This window comes from Poecilia reticulata, linkage group LG11 (genome assembly GCF_000633615.1).
Source record: "Poecilia reticulata strain Guanapo linkage group LG11, Guppy_female_1.0+MT, whole genome shotgun sequence".
NCBI lineage: Eukaryota > Metazoa > Chordata > Actinopteri > Cyprinodontiformes > Poeciliidae > Poecilia > Poecilia reticulata.
Genome location: NC_024341.1, coordinates 2,875,350 through 2,892,064, shown reverse-complemented (window position 1 = coordinate 2,892,064; position 16,715 = coordinate 2,875,350). Strand labels below are relative to the sequence as shown.

The following is a 16,715-nucleotide window of genomic DNA, read 5'->3' as shown; positions in this document are numbered from 1 at the left end:
ACTTCCCCACGCTGTCCGTGAAGCCCCGGCAGATCATCCAGGTGAGTTTTTTTTCCCCCCCTTCATCTTCTTTTTTTTATGATAAAGTTGGAAAAAGAAAATGTACAGAGCCGGTCCGTGATTCAGTAGGGCAATGATTCAAAACTGTGCCCCCCCACCCCCATTTCCAATAAATATTTATTCAATAAAAATGAATAAATAAAGTGCTCATTTGGTCTGACTGTCATATAAAGCACTGCAAAATTCAGACAGTCCAAACATAAATCAACTAGTTATTGCTAGTTCCAGCAAGAACAATTCAGACAGTGAAAATAAGACAGTGAAATCATAACTATTAAACTAAAAGTATGTTCTGTGATTACCTGACTTCAGAGGATCAACAGTAAACATAACACTAGGGGTGTCATACTGCATATTTTGGTATAGAGCCAATACTTCTTGTTATTTAAGTTTGATATGTCATCAAACTCACTGCTAGGTGCGTTAGATGACCATTTTATGATTTTGTGAAGACCTATGACAGAATTTGGACCAAGTTTATGGGCATCTACAAAATTCTTCAAAGTGGAGGGAGTTGACTTTTCTGAGCTTTATGTCTTGTTATGTTCTGGAACAGATGATGGCATGTCTTATCTATTTCAATGTTCTCTTTGAATCGAACCATTCTGAAGTACCTGGAGTGTTGCTGTGATTCTTTCATGCATGTTTGAGAAATCCATCAATCTCCCATTTCAACCATTCCAGGGTGCCTTTGCTCTCACAAAACTCCGCCTATTTCCACAAAGCTCCTCCCCGGAGCTGCAGTCTCCAGCTGAGCTTCCGCCTCACAGAGCTAAACTTCCCCACTCGGCTCCTTCAGGCTAGTGGCAGCAAGAATGAGCAAACTCCTGGAGGAGCAGAGAGTCTGCTGAGCTCATCGTACAAAGTACAATGCTCCTAAGAATGGTTGGAAACGTCGTAATTGTTGTGATGACGTGCTGAAGGGGGCAGAAAGGTTCTTAAAGAGACGGACGCCAATTTCAAGGTGTCAGTGACTATGATTAAAAGTCAGGCGCTCTTGACAATATATACAGCATTTTCTTAACAACTGAAGGTAACATAGTTGTTTGACTGTGCTGTAACAACTCTGTGTTCGGAAAATACACAACATCCTGCTTTAACAAGACAGAATAGAAAAAAAACTAAATGACAAAAAAATGGTTATTTTGAGCAAATAAAAAAAAAATCTTTTTGAGGTAGAGTTGGAAAAACTACAATACAAAATTAAAACATCATTTCAAGAGGGAATTTAAAACTAAACTATCAATCTGATACTGATACTGACTTTATAAAATGCCTCACTCTGCCCACCTCTGCATATCGCAACATTTGTGTAGCTTGATGTCTAGAATTGCAGTTCCTTGGCATTGTGATCACTCCTCTGTCAGGTTTGCTCACATCTCCGACGATGTTGTTCCTAGCTTAACATACCTAGTAGAATATTTTTATTCCACATAAATAATTCGAAATTGCGAAATGTGAAGTCCAGAGATCTACTTTCTGTCTGAGAGGTCAAGTGTTGTTGACCTGGAGGAGAGGTGGCCTCAGCAGCGGCTTAATTTGATTCTGCCTGGGGCCGGCCCTGATAATGCTTACCACTTTGACATAGTTGAACTTGCAAATTCAAGCTTCAGAATATGCACCTCCTGCACACTCTCATTAATATTAAATTAGTCAGTCGCTCTATTGCGTAGAGTATTGTCTCCATCCATTCCATACATATTAATTCTTATTTGAAAGTGTTGTTTGGATGACACTTCTCTATTAATCGACTGTTCTTTTCTCTTCCACTGCAAAAGTACAAAATGGTGCAATGTGATTTTGGTCTAGTTTCTCATGCAAATATTTTAGTATGCATGAAATAAGAAAACTAAAGTATAAGTAACTTTTCAGCAAGATATAGGAACTATTTTAAGTCCATAATTCCTTAATATTGGAATTATGGATTTAAAATAGTCCATAATTTGTTTTCAACTAGTACGATGAAAACGTACTAGAATATTTCATTTATAATGAGATGTTTTTCCAATGTTATATAAGTGAAATAATCTGCCAGTGGAACTAAAACTTTTTCATCAATATTAAGGGATTATTACCTTAAAACAAGCTCCTAAATCTTGCTGAAGTTAGTTGTGTCTTATTTCAGGTGTAGTAAGGTATTTGCTCTGGAAACTAGACCCAAAATATTTGGTAAGCCTTTGTGTTTTTGGAGTGTAGGACACATTTAACAGCTCACACTAGTAACACAGACATGTGGGGATGAGCTAACACTGTGACTGCGGTTTTCCACTAGCTCACTTTTCCTGTAGTTCTTTTCAGATCATTGATTTACTGGTTAAGGAAAAGCCTGAGCTGCCGTTATCAATGGATGTCCTTCAGGGGGTGCTTTAATCCACTGTATATTTCACTTTGCATAATTCATATTTTCAGATGTCATCCTGTCAGGGTTTGGGAGGTGGGAGGGGGGGCATACTCCTGTGCAAACACACATGTGCTTTAAAGCGCTCTACCATCAAGGCAGACCCCAGCCTCTGCTCCCAGCAGACCCCCTGCTAATGCGTTTCCTTCATTATACAGTCCTGTAGGCAACAGAGACCCCTAGCAGTTCTGTTTGCATGAACTGCTGCATTTTTTTGTTTATGGAGAGAGCAGCTTTTGGAAAATTCGCCCATCGCTTCCCTCACGTGTTCCACAGAGGCAATCTGTTGCTGCTGAAAAAGCCCAATGGGATTTTTGTTGCGTTTCTGGCGCAACTTTTTTTTTTTTGTCTTTGGAAGGTGTGTGAGTTGTTTTTTTTTTTTTTTTGTTGTTTTTTATTTTTTTGAGAAAGGCAGAATAAAACACATAATGATGTGTTTTAAAGGTTGCCAGGTCACAGAAGAAATGTTCCAGATAAAACAATCTGAAAATTTGGTTTAATGCAGCTTGAAACGGTCTTTGGTGTAGATTAAAGTTTATTCGTTTTGATTACAACAACAGTCAGATATTTGATTAATTAAAACTTCTTTTTAAACATGTTCTGCTGTTATACAGACATCAAAGTTCAGGAAGCTGATTTGTGATTTGGAGCTTTAGATGTTCTTCCACACACATCAGCTTTGTTGCTTTACAGGTGTTGAGTTCTCCTTAAAGGGACAGCTTAAAATTTTTTGAAGCAAGGTTTTAATAAAAGATTAGAAGCAGTAAATTTCTCACCTGCCTTTAATTAGTGGAAATTCAGATTAGCTGGTGGACAACGTCATAGGAGTTTATGGGAGTTTAATGAGCCTTTAAACTGTCATTGCATAAGCATTGGGTGTCTTATTTATTCGCAAACCAATAATTATTTACACAATAAATGGAGGGTGGACGCAGTGCACCACAAATGATATTCCTATGTGGAACACACACTGAACACAGAATGCCTAAAACTTTTCCAATCAACAATTCACCTTTTTTCTTTCTTTCTTTCTTTCTTTTTTTCTTTCTACTAAATGAAGACATTAAGAGGATTATCTGCTACTCATCAAATGCACATTGCAAATCTTGTGTTCTTGATATCTGTCAGTAAAAAAACAACCAATGGAGAAATATGTGTTGTTTTTAGACAAGTGTTGGCTGGATATGATGTCAAGTTACAAACCAAGAATAATTTGGGCTTTGATCAATTTAAGCCATGTAAACATGGTTCGGTTTAATCAGCAGCAGATGGAATTAAATTTGAAATCCCTTGTAAACTGTATGAATCACTGTGGACCAAGTGATTGATGGTATTAAACAGTGCAGCACATTGTTCTGACACGGCAGCCAACAGCATATGGCCACAGGTTTCCAACAACGTCCATCCCTCCAATCAGAAGCCTTCACAGTCTGGCGTTGCAACATTTCCGACCGTTTTTGCCTTTTGTTAAAATACGCCAATCGGATTAGCTTGTGTTTATATCTCGGTGAGGAACTCCGTTTGTTCCTAGCGACTTGCTGCTGACTTTCTGAGACGTCAGCAGTTGTTTTCAGGACAAAAAGAGAAAATAAATAAAAATCCCTCCCCGCATTTGCCTCCGGTGTGGAAATTTCATTCGGGAACGATTACGAAGATGCACTGCGCCTTTTTTATAGCGGGAGCAGGTGCTCACTATTCCAAACGGATTGCCCCGGATTGATAAAAACGGAAAGAACACAAAGTTCGGAACGGCACAAAACCATCAGAAAATTCAACAAAGCCACATGTGTGCACAACTTCAAAGTGGAAAAGATTCATTGAAAGTTCTGATCCCCGGTTTCATGGACACCCTCATATTTCTAAATTAAAAACACAGTCTCAAATCTTAAAGTAATCCCCCCAAAAATCTGTTCTTTTTAGATTTTGGCCTGGTGTTGCCCAACCCGTCTCCGCGGTTTCAAAGAGTCGATACTTAATCGAATCGGAAAAAAGGGGAAAGTATGAAAAGCCATTTCACGGTTCAGACTCCAGAGATGATTAAACATCTTGGCCGACTCTTTTCAGCAGCTTTTAGGCTTCTGTTGTTTAATCTTTCATACATGGATTTTATTTACAGGGCTGGTAAAAGGCTTTACTGTTTCTCCTGTTTTTAATTCTGTCTGCAACTGCTGGAGAAACTCAGCTTTTTGGAAATATTTCAGCTTTCAAAAGTGACAGAAACTGAAGTTCCCAAGATAAGAGTGACCTGTCTGTCAAAGCACTGAACCTCAGGCTAGAGTGTTTACATTTCTTTTTTACTAAATGTGTATGTATAAATCTAAATTATTGAATGCTAAAGATTTCACTCTGTATTTTTAGCCATGGCTATCATATTGTGAGAGTTTCAAACTGGCCCATTTCAATTTCTAGGCAAAGTAAGACATCCTAACACCACAACTATGCATTTTAAGTAAGTAGAAAATAAAATGGAATGCATTTTGCCCCAAGTGGTGATCTATTTGTTTCCTGGAAACATCAAATCCATTTCAATGGTGATGAGAGACATGTTGGCATAGGAAAAAAATTTCCCATTGTGAATGTCTATTCCCATTCACAATGGGAATGGTACAAAAAGTACAGTGGATAAATCTATTTTATCGATTAATCAAACTTTCTGTCTATGAAGATTACATTTTTTGAAAACCTGCACCCTTTTCTTCAGTTGGACCTTGAATTCAGGTCAACTCCTAAAAGGGATGATTAAAATAAAAAGAAGTTTTTGAAAACAGTTTGTAATTTTTTTAGTAAAAAAAGATTAGACTCGGATTTGGTATGAAAAATTTTTTGAGATTTTATTTGGAAACTAGCCCTACTGCTAGAGTCAGTGCAACCCACATTTTGCACAAATGATTCAAAAACAACAACATTTAATCCTATTCAATGTTATCCAGACGCTTCACTCACCTGAGGATGCTGGGTGCTTGAAACTTGTTGTCGCTTCCTGTCTGGTTAATTTGGCTAGTCGTTATGTCACCACATGGTGGCCTTTATTCAGCATCGTAGCTTCAGTCCCATACCTATTTTTTTTAACACCAGTTCATTTACATTGACACCAAAAATGAATAAAATAAAAGACGTAACTAAACTCAACACCATTAAATTCATTACCCAGCATGAACCCAGCCGTTCATGCTGGGTTTTCCCAGCATGAACTGCTTTTTAAGGTCACAGCATCTCAACGGGTTTCAGGTCAGGACTTTGACAAGGCCACTCCAAAGTCTTCATTTTGTTGTTCTCCAGCCGTCCAGAGGCGGAATTGTTGCCGTGTTTCTGAAACTTTTTGGAATCTCGACATGATGTCTGGCTTTTGAGGATCTTCTGGTGTTCTTCACTTTAACATGCAGGTGCCATTTAAGTGATAGCTTGATGAAAACAGGCGTGGCAGTAGTCAAGTCTGGGCCTGATAAACCAAAGTTAAGTTATGTGGAAGGAGGAAATCACTTTTTCCACACAGGGACATGTAGGTTTTGATTTTTTCTCATTTTAAAACTGCATCTTTGTGTTTACTTGTTGTGTCTTTGACTAATATTTAAATTGCTTTGATGTTCTGAAACACAGAAGCAAGTGAAACACGCAAAAAAAACAAGAAGGGGGCAAACACTTTTTCAAACCACTGTAGATCAGATCATGCTGTATTCTGGTGACAGCAGATTTCATATTTGTGTATAAAAACATGGTTTATGTGTCATATAAACTGCCTCCACTTCCCACTGAGATGAGCATGTGTGAAAAATGTTTGAGTCTAGTCTTTAGTCTCCTAAGGGGAATAAATCAGCTCAGCTCATTCTCTCTACCTTGTTGACCTCTGCTGCAGGGGTCTGCCATAGTTCACTGTGAAATGAACTTTGCTGTCAGACTTTGCTGTCTTGCCTTTTAAATAAGTGCTCTCTGGCTTTGAACCTGTTGAGCCCCCCCTGCTGCTCCAAAATGATGGCACAAGTTTACTTTTTCTAGCAATTGTGAAAATGATCTTTGCAGGTCCAGCTAAAGCACATACAGTAAATACATGATGACTCAACAAATACTTGTGGTAGATAGCAGAACTTGTAGTAATGGGAAGGAGTATTTTATGGGACACAGCAACATGACTTGAGAAAATGTCACAATGGAACTAAATCAAATTTATTTCTCACCATTTAAATTAGTGAATAAGTTGGAAATACAAATATTAAGTCAAACATGTAAGGCCACAATTTCTTCCACCTTAAAGGGGCAGTGTTACGTTTTCCAGGCACATAGTGGTATTTTGTAGCATAATCAAGTAACTGTTACCTTCAGTTGTATAAAATAATTTTATACATCAAAAATGACTTGAAAGTCTTTTTACTTTGTAATTTAATGCCTTGAAATTGGGGCTCTGTCTCTTTAAAAATTCATCTTTCTGAAAATCCACTTTCAGGAAGTCTTCACAACATGGCTCCTCTATTATCCCTTTAACAACATTTTTACCAACGTTGCTCTGAGAAGTAGCTCCTACAATGAGCTCAGCTTATGCTCAGTTACACTGGGTGTTTGCTAATTGCTGCTGGCTAGTCTGAAGGAGCTGAGTGGAGGAGTTGCAAAGGGAAAGGGGAGCTGCTGCGTGAAGCAGAAACTTGACAATTTATCAACTGCAGCTTGGAGGAAGAGCTTTGTTCTTGAAGGCGGAGCTAGGTCCACCCAAGTGTTTTGCTCAGCTGTGTGGTTGCCACGGGAGAGTAAAAGATTTCTCAAACATGCATGAAAGAGTCAAAGCAACACTCCGTGTTTGTTTTTAATGAGGGAATAACATCTTAACATTATGTAAAACACAAAAACGTTGATTTTTACATGATATTGCCCCTTTAAGCTTGTCATGTCACATGAGGCATCCACATGAGGCAGATGGAAGAGGTTTAGTCATCAACTTACCATACCATAGTGGATGACTGCATTAGTAGCTGACCCCCTTACCCTCCTCCTCCACCCTTCACCACCCTCAACCCACTTTCCTTCAGCAGCAGATTCGTCCGCGGCCCACATTTGAATACCATCTGTTTGCGGTCAGGCTGGGAGTGAGTGCTGGGAGCAGTGGAGGAAAAACTTCTACTGTTAATGACACCTCTGCACTTTCAGACTTATTTAACATCAGCAGTCATCAAACCACAGCCGGAACCCACGACGGCGGCTCATGTTGCTCCCTCCGGCGGGCTGCTCTGCAGCCTCCGTGTTGCGTCACACGACACAATGGCAAACGCAGACGCTCGACCAAAGGGCTTTGTAGCTGGAGGGGAAGGCGGTGGGGAGACTCTGGAACTGCTCTGTCATGGACAGTAGTGCCTGGATATGAATCAGACCGTGAGGAATGGATTACTGACCATTCTAATGCTGCACAACAGGCCCGTGAGGTAAGCAAAGACCAGATGCTATGGTCGTCAGCGTCCGACTTGCCGGGCTGTGGACCAACCAGCCACTCTGCTTTTTGTTGAGGCTGAGGAAAATGAAGACGCCACGTGCTCCCAGAGGAGGGCGCTAGGGGAAATATAGCCTTCATATCCACAGTTTATTTTCTCTGTGATGATGGAACATGGTGCCTTGTAAAAGCATTTAAATACTTAAACATTTCTTTCATCTTTTAGGCAAAAACTTAGCACAAACAATAGATTGCTAAGAAAATGAATTTTAAAAAATAATTTAGTAATGCCATCAAATAATAATAAAGTGATCAAATTATGAAAATAAAGTCATAATATCATATGAATAAGATGGTACGGGAGTAAATTTGTGCTACTACGAGGATAAAAAGTCAAATATTACAACTTTATTCTCACATTATTTTGATTTCATTCTCATAGGACTTTATTCTTGTAGTACTATGGCATTATTCTAATAATATTATGAGTTATGAGAAATAAATAAGACTTTATTTCTCATTACCAGGTGTTGGTAACAACCCGACTAATCCATACATGAAAAGAAACCACAACTAACAAGTTGAGAAATTAAGTTATGTGTAGTAACTTAATGCCTGGTGAAAATGTTATGTCAATGTCACCTCTAGAAATATGTTAACTGTTTGACCCACTGCATAGCTAAATATCATCAGCATAACAGTGAACATTTATATATTACTACATATGTTTTTTCCACATATATATAGTAAGAAGACTTGGCCCAATTTAAATTATAATCTAATTTAGTGGCATCAGATTTAGTATGCTGGCTGTACTAAAATGGCAGTTGGTGGTTCACTAGACATGTTTTTGAGATTAATTTGAAATGGTAATTAAACACATGTTGGTACCGCAAGGATGGAGGCAAACTGAGCAAATTAAATCAACCCCCCGGTTGTGCCGAGTTGTTTTCACAACATTAACTTTATACAGTCCACTCAAAACTCTGCTGCGCCTGGAATCTCCCTAAATTTGTCTCTTGGATATAATTTAGTCAAATAAAGCCAGAGTGATCCGAGACATTCTGTGAGCCCTCAACGCGATGGAACAAATACTTCATTGACCCAAAATAAAGCAAAACAAAAACTCTCAACTGCTACCAGCACACAGGTGGAACGACCACCCATGCGAAGACATTTCTGGGAAGGTTTCTGACCAGAGGAAAAACCATCATCATCGTCATCATCCCCTTCTGCTTGCCAGGCTACTGTGTGACTGACTGCTGTGGAGGGAATTGAAGGTCAGGGTGCTGCTCGATCTCAGCTGCCATTCGCTTGGCAAGATCGTCTGACTCACTGCCCAGAGCTTTTCGTGGGTGTCCAGGGAGCTGGGGGCTGGTAAATAGTTGTGTAATTTCAAACTTCCATAATAAAAACACATCCAGACCACAACTTTTAATGAAATAGCTGAGGAAACTATTGAGACAGCAGGACTGGAGTGGAGAGACTGTTATTTGTTGCCAAGGCGTTGTCAACACCAGACAGTCTGGTGTGTTTGCGGCTCTGTTTTACAAGGCTTCTTTGCTCCGGCATTGGCGGAAGTGTTTCCCCTTGCTGCGCATACCAGGTGTTGGAGCGTCATGGGGGAAATGCACTAGTCTGTTTCATGACTTGTTATGGATGTCATGCCAGGGGGAGAGTCGGGGTCCGGGGGTCTGCTCCTCACAGGACAGACAGACTGATTGGGACGTGCTGTTAACTCAGACTAACTTTTAAAACTGAGGTCAGATATTTTGTGAAACCATGAGTAATTTCTTCCCACAAAGTATCCAATATATTTTTTTTAATTAATTGGATTGTTTTTTTTGTTGTTTTTTTTTACATTTTCAAGCATAACTAGCACTGTATAAACAACTTACCATCCTTCAGATGTTAAGTTTCTGTCTAAGACAAAAGAAAAAAAAACACATCAAATGTGGCGATGATCTTTTTTTCTTGACATTACAAGAAATAAACTGGTGTCTGGTATCAGCTGGATGAATGGAAAGCCCCTGAATTTTTATGCATTTATTCACCTTCTTATGCAACAAAGTGGAGTGCCTCTTGGTTCTTTTTTAGGGTGAGACTGTTTTAAAATCAAATCTGGCAACAAACTATGACAATCAGCATGTCTGTCCATTGTCCATCACAGATCCATCTAAACAGGATGTAGAACAAGAACATCGGAATGTAATCCATTCAGTAAATGTGGCCAAATGATATCCAAGAGGAGCACGGTGATGGCTGCTGAGGGGTTTGAAAGGCTTCAACATCCGCAATGTTGCCTTCAACTACGCAGATACTGAAGACGGCTAGAGATGCCTTTGGGATCCCACAGGCAATCAGAAACCTTGATGAGGCTTTAAGGAATTGCCTAAGACCCTATGAAATACCTATGAAGAGGAAAGCAGGTCCCGGGAAGACGGCCAGATGGTTAAAAAAAATCCTTCGCCCTCCCACTCCTCAGATGAACTGCAGGAATATGAATACAACCAAAGGAAAAAGTAAAAGCCACTGACATTAAGACGAGAAAACTTCTCACAATGCCTGCAAGTTATTCATCTAAAGTCCAGTACCCTTAAATTGTTCACTTATGGTTGCGTTTCACTAGAACCTAGTAGTGTAGCTCGACTCGGTTCAGCTCTACTCAACAGAGTTTGAGTAGTTTTCCATTACAATTGTGTAACAGCTGTTGTGGGCGGGGTCGTCTTAGAGTTGGGCAGCCCCAGAGTCTGGAAAGTAGCATGACAAGATCTGTACAACACAACCCAACAATGAAGGGAGCTATGTTGAACATCCTGCTCAGTCTGTGGTTTTTTGAGAATTACTGGCTGTTGTGAGTTTTTACAAATGGCGGGTTGGACTATTGTAAGGGTGTCGCTCCCATGATGCAACCAGTGACTGCACGACCTAGACAATCGGTGACCAATAATCTTCTGACTTCTTGTTTTCATCCCAAACAAGCAGGCATGGAGTCCAAGCAAAGTAGGTTCCAAAACCGGAGCCTACGTTTGTATGTGGACCAGAGTTCAATTAGACCGTCCAACTGAACTGGACTTCTTAGGCAAACTAACCAGAGTTCGATTAAAGTGGACTAAACAAGGCTGGTGAGAATGCACCTTTAGTTGACAATTGAATTTGGTAAATATGAGCCTCAGTATATAACTACATAAAACATAGCCTGTTTTATATTGAATTTATGACCAGTTACATGGTCACAGTGAATGTCAGCAGCTGAGTGGCTAATATCATGTTGGAATAAAGTACCTGTTCTTTTGTGTAAAGTTGCTACAGTATTTCTTTACCATCTTTCTATTTCGTAATTAGGTCACTTTGATTTAAAGTACTGGCCTCTGAAGAATGATGAAGCTTTTTTAGTGTCTTCTCTAACTCAGAATTTCTGACTTAACAAGCGATTAAATCAAGCCAACTTCTAAACCAAGTGTTGGGATTTAAGAAATACCCAGCACTTTTTATTTGCACTTTGACATCTGTTTGTGCTGAAATCCATAACTACAAGACAGCAATGATGGATCCCTACGGCTCAGTGAAAGTTTTTAAATGGCCAGCTGTGTTTTGAGTTCTTGAGCTTCAGTGGTTTAGTCAAACTGACGGGAAACATGAATGTGTCTGCACCGTTCAGAAATGTTCCTAACTCTCCCAGCAGAGAAGCGTGGGCTCCAGTCTTCAAATAAACCATCTTCTCAGTGAGGGTTTGTGTCTGCTGTTGCTTTCCTGTGCAGCCGATCAGATCAGTCTGCTAAACCAGGTTTTTGCTTTCATAGAGATCTGCTATGCAGTATGTGGGACAGTGTCCCCCGCAGGCAGCAGATGGCTATCTCTGGAGTCATTAATTTGGGTGATGTATCACATTTTTCTAGGCAGCCATCTTACTGTTGGTGCTCTGGAGCAGCTTGCTGAAAAAGGAATCCGATTTATGGACTTAGTACCACTTGATTTGACAGGAATCCTACAAAAAATAAAGCAAAAGTTTTCACATTTCTTGACCTTTTTTTTTACATTTCGTTAAGTTGCAAAATATAACTTCACAAAATGTCAAGTTACTTGTTACATTTATTTTATATATGGATAGATAAAGTAACAATATTTTACTTACTTGAATACTGTAAATATATTGTAGACAGATAAAATTTATGTATTTTATTTTATGGATAGATCTGATCAACCAGAGGAACACAAAGTAGAGCATAAGTTTGGGGCAGAATGAAATTGTTATCTTACCAAATATGTGAAAATATGTGGAAAGGTGTGTTTTATTTTAGCATGAAATAAAAAGTTTAACTATTTACCCCCAGAATACATGTAATTAGTAAATAGTCTGTGTTTGTATCATTTAACTGCAATAAAAATACAACTGTTTTGATAAGATTTTAGGCATCAAATGACTATCACTGTTTAGGTGTCATTGTTAGACTAACACAATAAAAAAGGAGAATGCATCTCCAACTTAATATTTATTTATTTTTTACAAGTAAGTTTTGTCAAATTAACTTCATTTATGTTTCTTTAACTTGACAACATAAATTCTCTTGGATAAACCTAATTTGATGACTTGTGACCAATTAACAAGCAATATATTAAAGTTGGATCATCTGTTTTGTTTTTTTAGTGTAGAAAAATCTGTGTTAGCCATGCACCCTATAAATCTTACCCTTATGGGAGAATTAAAAAAGTAGTTGAAGGCTCTTATTGGACAAAACCCAATAGAAGTCCTATTTACCACAAGCAAGATGTGTATTTAGTCAAATAAGAACAAAATGAAACAGTTTGGCCTTTCTGTGAAACAACATTTTTAGTGAAACATTAGAGGTATGCGATTCTGCATATTTTGTTATGAATCTGATGAGTAAATAACAGGAGCTGATGCTGATACTGATCATTATGATTATTTAAGTATCATCAAACTTCTGACCTTTTTTCATTTCTCTGGTTTCCCTTTTGAATTATTTTTGTTAAAAACCTTGGACAGAATTGAACTAAAGTTCATGTGTATAAATACACTAATAGCATGTTCTGATAAACAGAAACAATAGAATCACAATGCAATCCTTTTTGGATGTATAAACCCTGAAGACTTACCTTGACTTGTACCTTCTTATAATCACATCTCTCAATTTTCTGTCTCCTCCTCTGTGTGTTTCAGGTGGTCAGAGCTCGTCTGGAGGAGAAGGGCGTGGCTGTGCGTGACGTGAAGCTGAACGGCTCTGCAGCCAGCCACGTGCTTCACCAGGACAACGGCCTCGGCTACAAAGACCTGGACCTAATATTTGGCCTCCGTCTTTCTGATGATAAGACATTTCGCCTGGTGAAGGACGTGGTGCTGGACTGCCTGGTGGACTTCCTGCCTGAAGGCGTGTGCAGGGAGAGAATCACAGCCCTGGCCCTGAAGGAGGCGTACGTGCAAAAACTCGTGAAAGTTTGCAACGACACAGATCGCTGGAGCCTCATCTCGCTGTCCAACAACACTGGCAAGAATGTGGAGCTAAAGTTCGTCGACTCCCTGAGGAGGCAGTTCGAGTTCAGCGTGGACTCCTTCCAGATCTCGCTGGACTCGTTGCTGCTGTTCGACCGTTGCTCGGAGACGGCAATGTCCGAGACCTTCCACCCTAGCGTGCAGGGTGAGAGCATGTACGGAGACTTTGAGGAAGCCCTGGAACACCTCCGCTCCAGAACTATCGCCACCCGAAGCCCCGAAGAGATCCGGGGCGGCGGCCTGCTCAAGTACTGCCACCTGCTGGTGCGCAGCTTCCGTCCGTCTTCGGAGAGTCACATGAAACAGATGCAGCGCTACATGTGCTCGCGCTTCTTCATCGACTTTCCCGACATATGCGAGCAGCAGCGGAAGCTGGAGGCGTATCTCCAGAACCACTTTGTGGGAATCGAGCACAAGCGCTACGAGTACCTGCTGACGCTGAGGCAGGTGGTAGACGAAAGCACTGTGTGTCTGATGGGCCACGAGCGGCGCCAGACGCTGGCTCTAATATCCGCCCTGGCGCTGCGTGTCATGGCCGAACACAACGCCATCCCCGCCCTGTCCAACATTACCTGCTACTACCAGCCTGCTCCCTACGTCAGAGACGTCAACTTCAGCAACTACTACGTGGCACAGGTTCAGTCCATGTCCGTGCGCAGTAACTCTTACCAGACATGGCTGCCTTGCAGCTGAGGACCATCATTAGGAATATGTGGACATCTTTTAGTTTGACCTGTAAGTTGTTATAAGGTGAGCATGTTTTGTTGTTTTGTTTTCTCCGCTGCCTCCACAACAGGTGTCGGTGCTGCATTCTGTCTCTGGCTGTGCTGGATCAACTGGGATTCTGGATGGTACGGGTCACACAGCGCACAGGCCCAGTGGATGTAAAATATCACCAACTAGTACTAAACTAATGAGTGAGGCTGAGGCTCGGGCCAGCCTGAGGTTCTTACAGTATAACATGTGGCGCAATATTAAGCTATTTATACAGAAATAAAACAAACAATCTGAAGTGATTAAATTAAAGTGATAAATTGCTTAGACTACCAGATAATATATTATCTGGAAATAAATCCTTTATCTTTCTGCTATTCTGATATTGTGTTAAACTGATATTCGCTGGTCAGGCCCATCCATCCATACCACCATACATCCATCTGTTTGCCATTGCAGGGTGGTGAGGGATCTGGTGTCTGTCTCCAGTGACCTTTGAGTGACAGACTGGGTACACCCAACACAGAACGCCTGTCCATTTCAGGACTAGTCATGTAATACCATCGTCTTAATAAGAGTGATGGGTTGTGCTTCTTTGTTTTCTTTACATTTGTGACAAAACACAGTCAGATTTGCCTGTAGGTTTGTAGGCCTGTAGGTCCTGTAGGCTCCTGTAGGATCCTACGGGATCTACAGGCTGAGTGTGCCCAACTTGAGCAAGTAGAAGCCATGGCTATACTAGCAAAAACAACTCGGGGAAAACAATCGGAGTCGCTCCGCCCAATACTCCGGTCCGTCATTTCCGATGTCCGTCATAGTGCCTTAACATGATTAGGTAGCGTAGCTGCAAAGGGCCAACAGAGGCAGCTGAAATGAGTTTTCAGATTTGTCGTCCAGGGGGAGCTCTGGTGTCTGGTGGGCCTTTAATTCTCGTGGTTCATCTCTACCTGAACCACTTCAGGTAGAGCTGAGGTGGTTCAGACATCTGATATTTCCTCTTTTACTGTTCCGTATTTCTTATTCAACGACCTTGAGTGACTTGAAAGGCACCTTCAAATAAAATGCATTATTAGTATGATAAGTATTCCCCCAGTGCACCTTTCTTTGGAGGTTTTGAAGGTATGACCCATCGTAAGGACGGCTCAGGAAGGCCCAGAACTCACTGGAATATCCCGATCTGTTTTGGGAACGCCTTGGGAACCTTCAGAATGAGCTGGAGGAAATCGGAGAGGGATGTCTGGCTGACCCTTCCTGGACATTTTGTGCTTTAGACTCGAACTCAGGTGAACCAAAGACAGTGGATGTACGGATGGAACATGAAAGCTCATTAAGCTTTGTAGCAATGATTCCACCTCATGTCATTTACGTAGCATTCCTCCTGAACACGTCACTTATTTGTTATTCTCATTCTGCCAGAAAACAGAAGTAGAAGTAATTGTTTGGGTCCATCTAGTCAACATACTGGTCGGGGTCCAGAGCCCTGGGTGAGCCAGAATGCAGTCCGCCCTGTGCTGGAGGAGGGAACGTGACACTGTGGAGTCTACAGACATTTAGTACCTCTACAGCAATTTGGCTTTGGCTAAAAATTCACATCTCAAGACCCGGTTTGGACAAAAATCCTGCATTTGTTTTCCTGTTTAATGCCAAATTGTTTTGTACATCCAAAAACCTAAGTTATTTTGATTAAACTGCTGTATAAAAAGACGAGGGTGTGGGTAAAATGAAACCTATAATCAATGTGTTTTTGCTCTGTTGACAGCCTTTAACCCTCGTGGAAGTGCCGGGGGAAAATACAAAGGCTTCATATGTGAGAGGAACGTTGCTACATCGGTTTGTTTTTTGATTAGAGGCTTGGCGGAAATGTAAATAGTTGGAAGTGAGTCTGAAAGCAGTTTTGTGCGTGTTGTTCTGTCTGGTTTCAGCTGACCTGACTGGGAGGAGAGAGGAGTCTAAAGAAGTACTCTCTTGTGTAGCACCAGAAATAAAGACTGTAAATGGTTCCAAGTGCCTAAATATTATCTTCTTTTAATTAGTTGCTATGTAAGATTTATGTTTTAACCTTTTGTTTCAGGGTTTTGTTTCCTTTGAGTTTTTTCATTAAAACACGTCAACAGCTGGAAGACAAGTGTGTTTTTGTCTTTCTTTTCACCCACCCTCACACCAACAGAACCAAAAATAAATGAAGTCATGTTAATCTGTAAAAGTAATTTCATTGCACCGGTGCAATATTTCACAAAAATAAAAAATAAAAAAATACAACCAAATGTGAGCGTATTTGTAAACCGAGAGGGAAAATAAAGTCAAAAGTACACTGTGTCCGATCATCTCTTCCCTATGAGACATCACTCAGTCTTCTGTAATATATATATTTTTACAAACTATTCTGGAGATCACCACATTTTTGTTGGAAATGTTTGTGTATTTAGGATGGTTAAAAATATGTCACTAACAGGGTTACCATGTGTAAAGATTACTCATAGACTTTTTTTTTTCGAACGGTTTCAGACAGATCTCTAGTAGCTGTGTGTATCGCAGTGAATCTGGGAAAAAACCTCTGACTGAAGGCACGGTCTGTTGTATAACAGTGATGATGGAGATGATGTGCAGATTTGTCATTACTT

The 16,715-nt window shown here is 40.4% G+C and overlaps 1 pseudogene; it reads left to right on the top strand.

Annotated features, from left to right (window-relative positions):
• Positions 1 to 2: 2 nt before the first annotated feature.
• LOC103472132 (protein FAM46A pseudogene) lies at positions 3 to 16,095 on the top strand (annotated as a pseudogene).
• Positions 16,096 to 16,715: the final 620 nt, after the last annotated feature.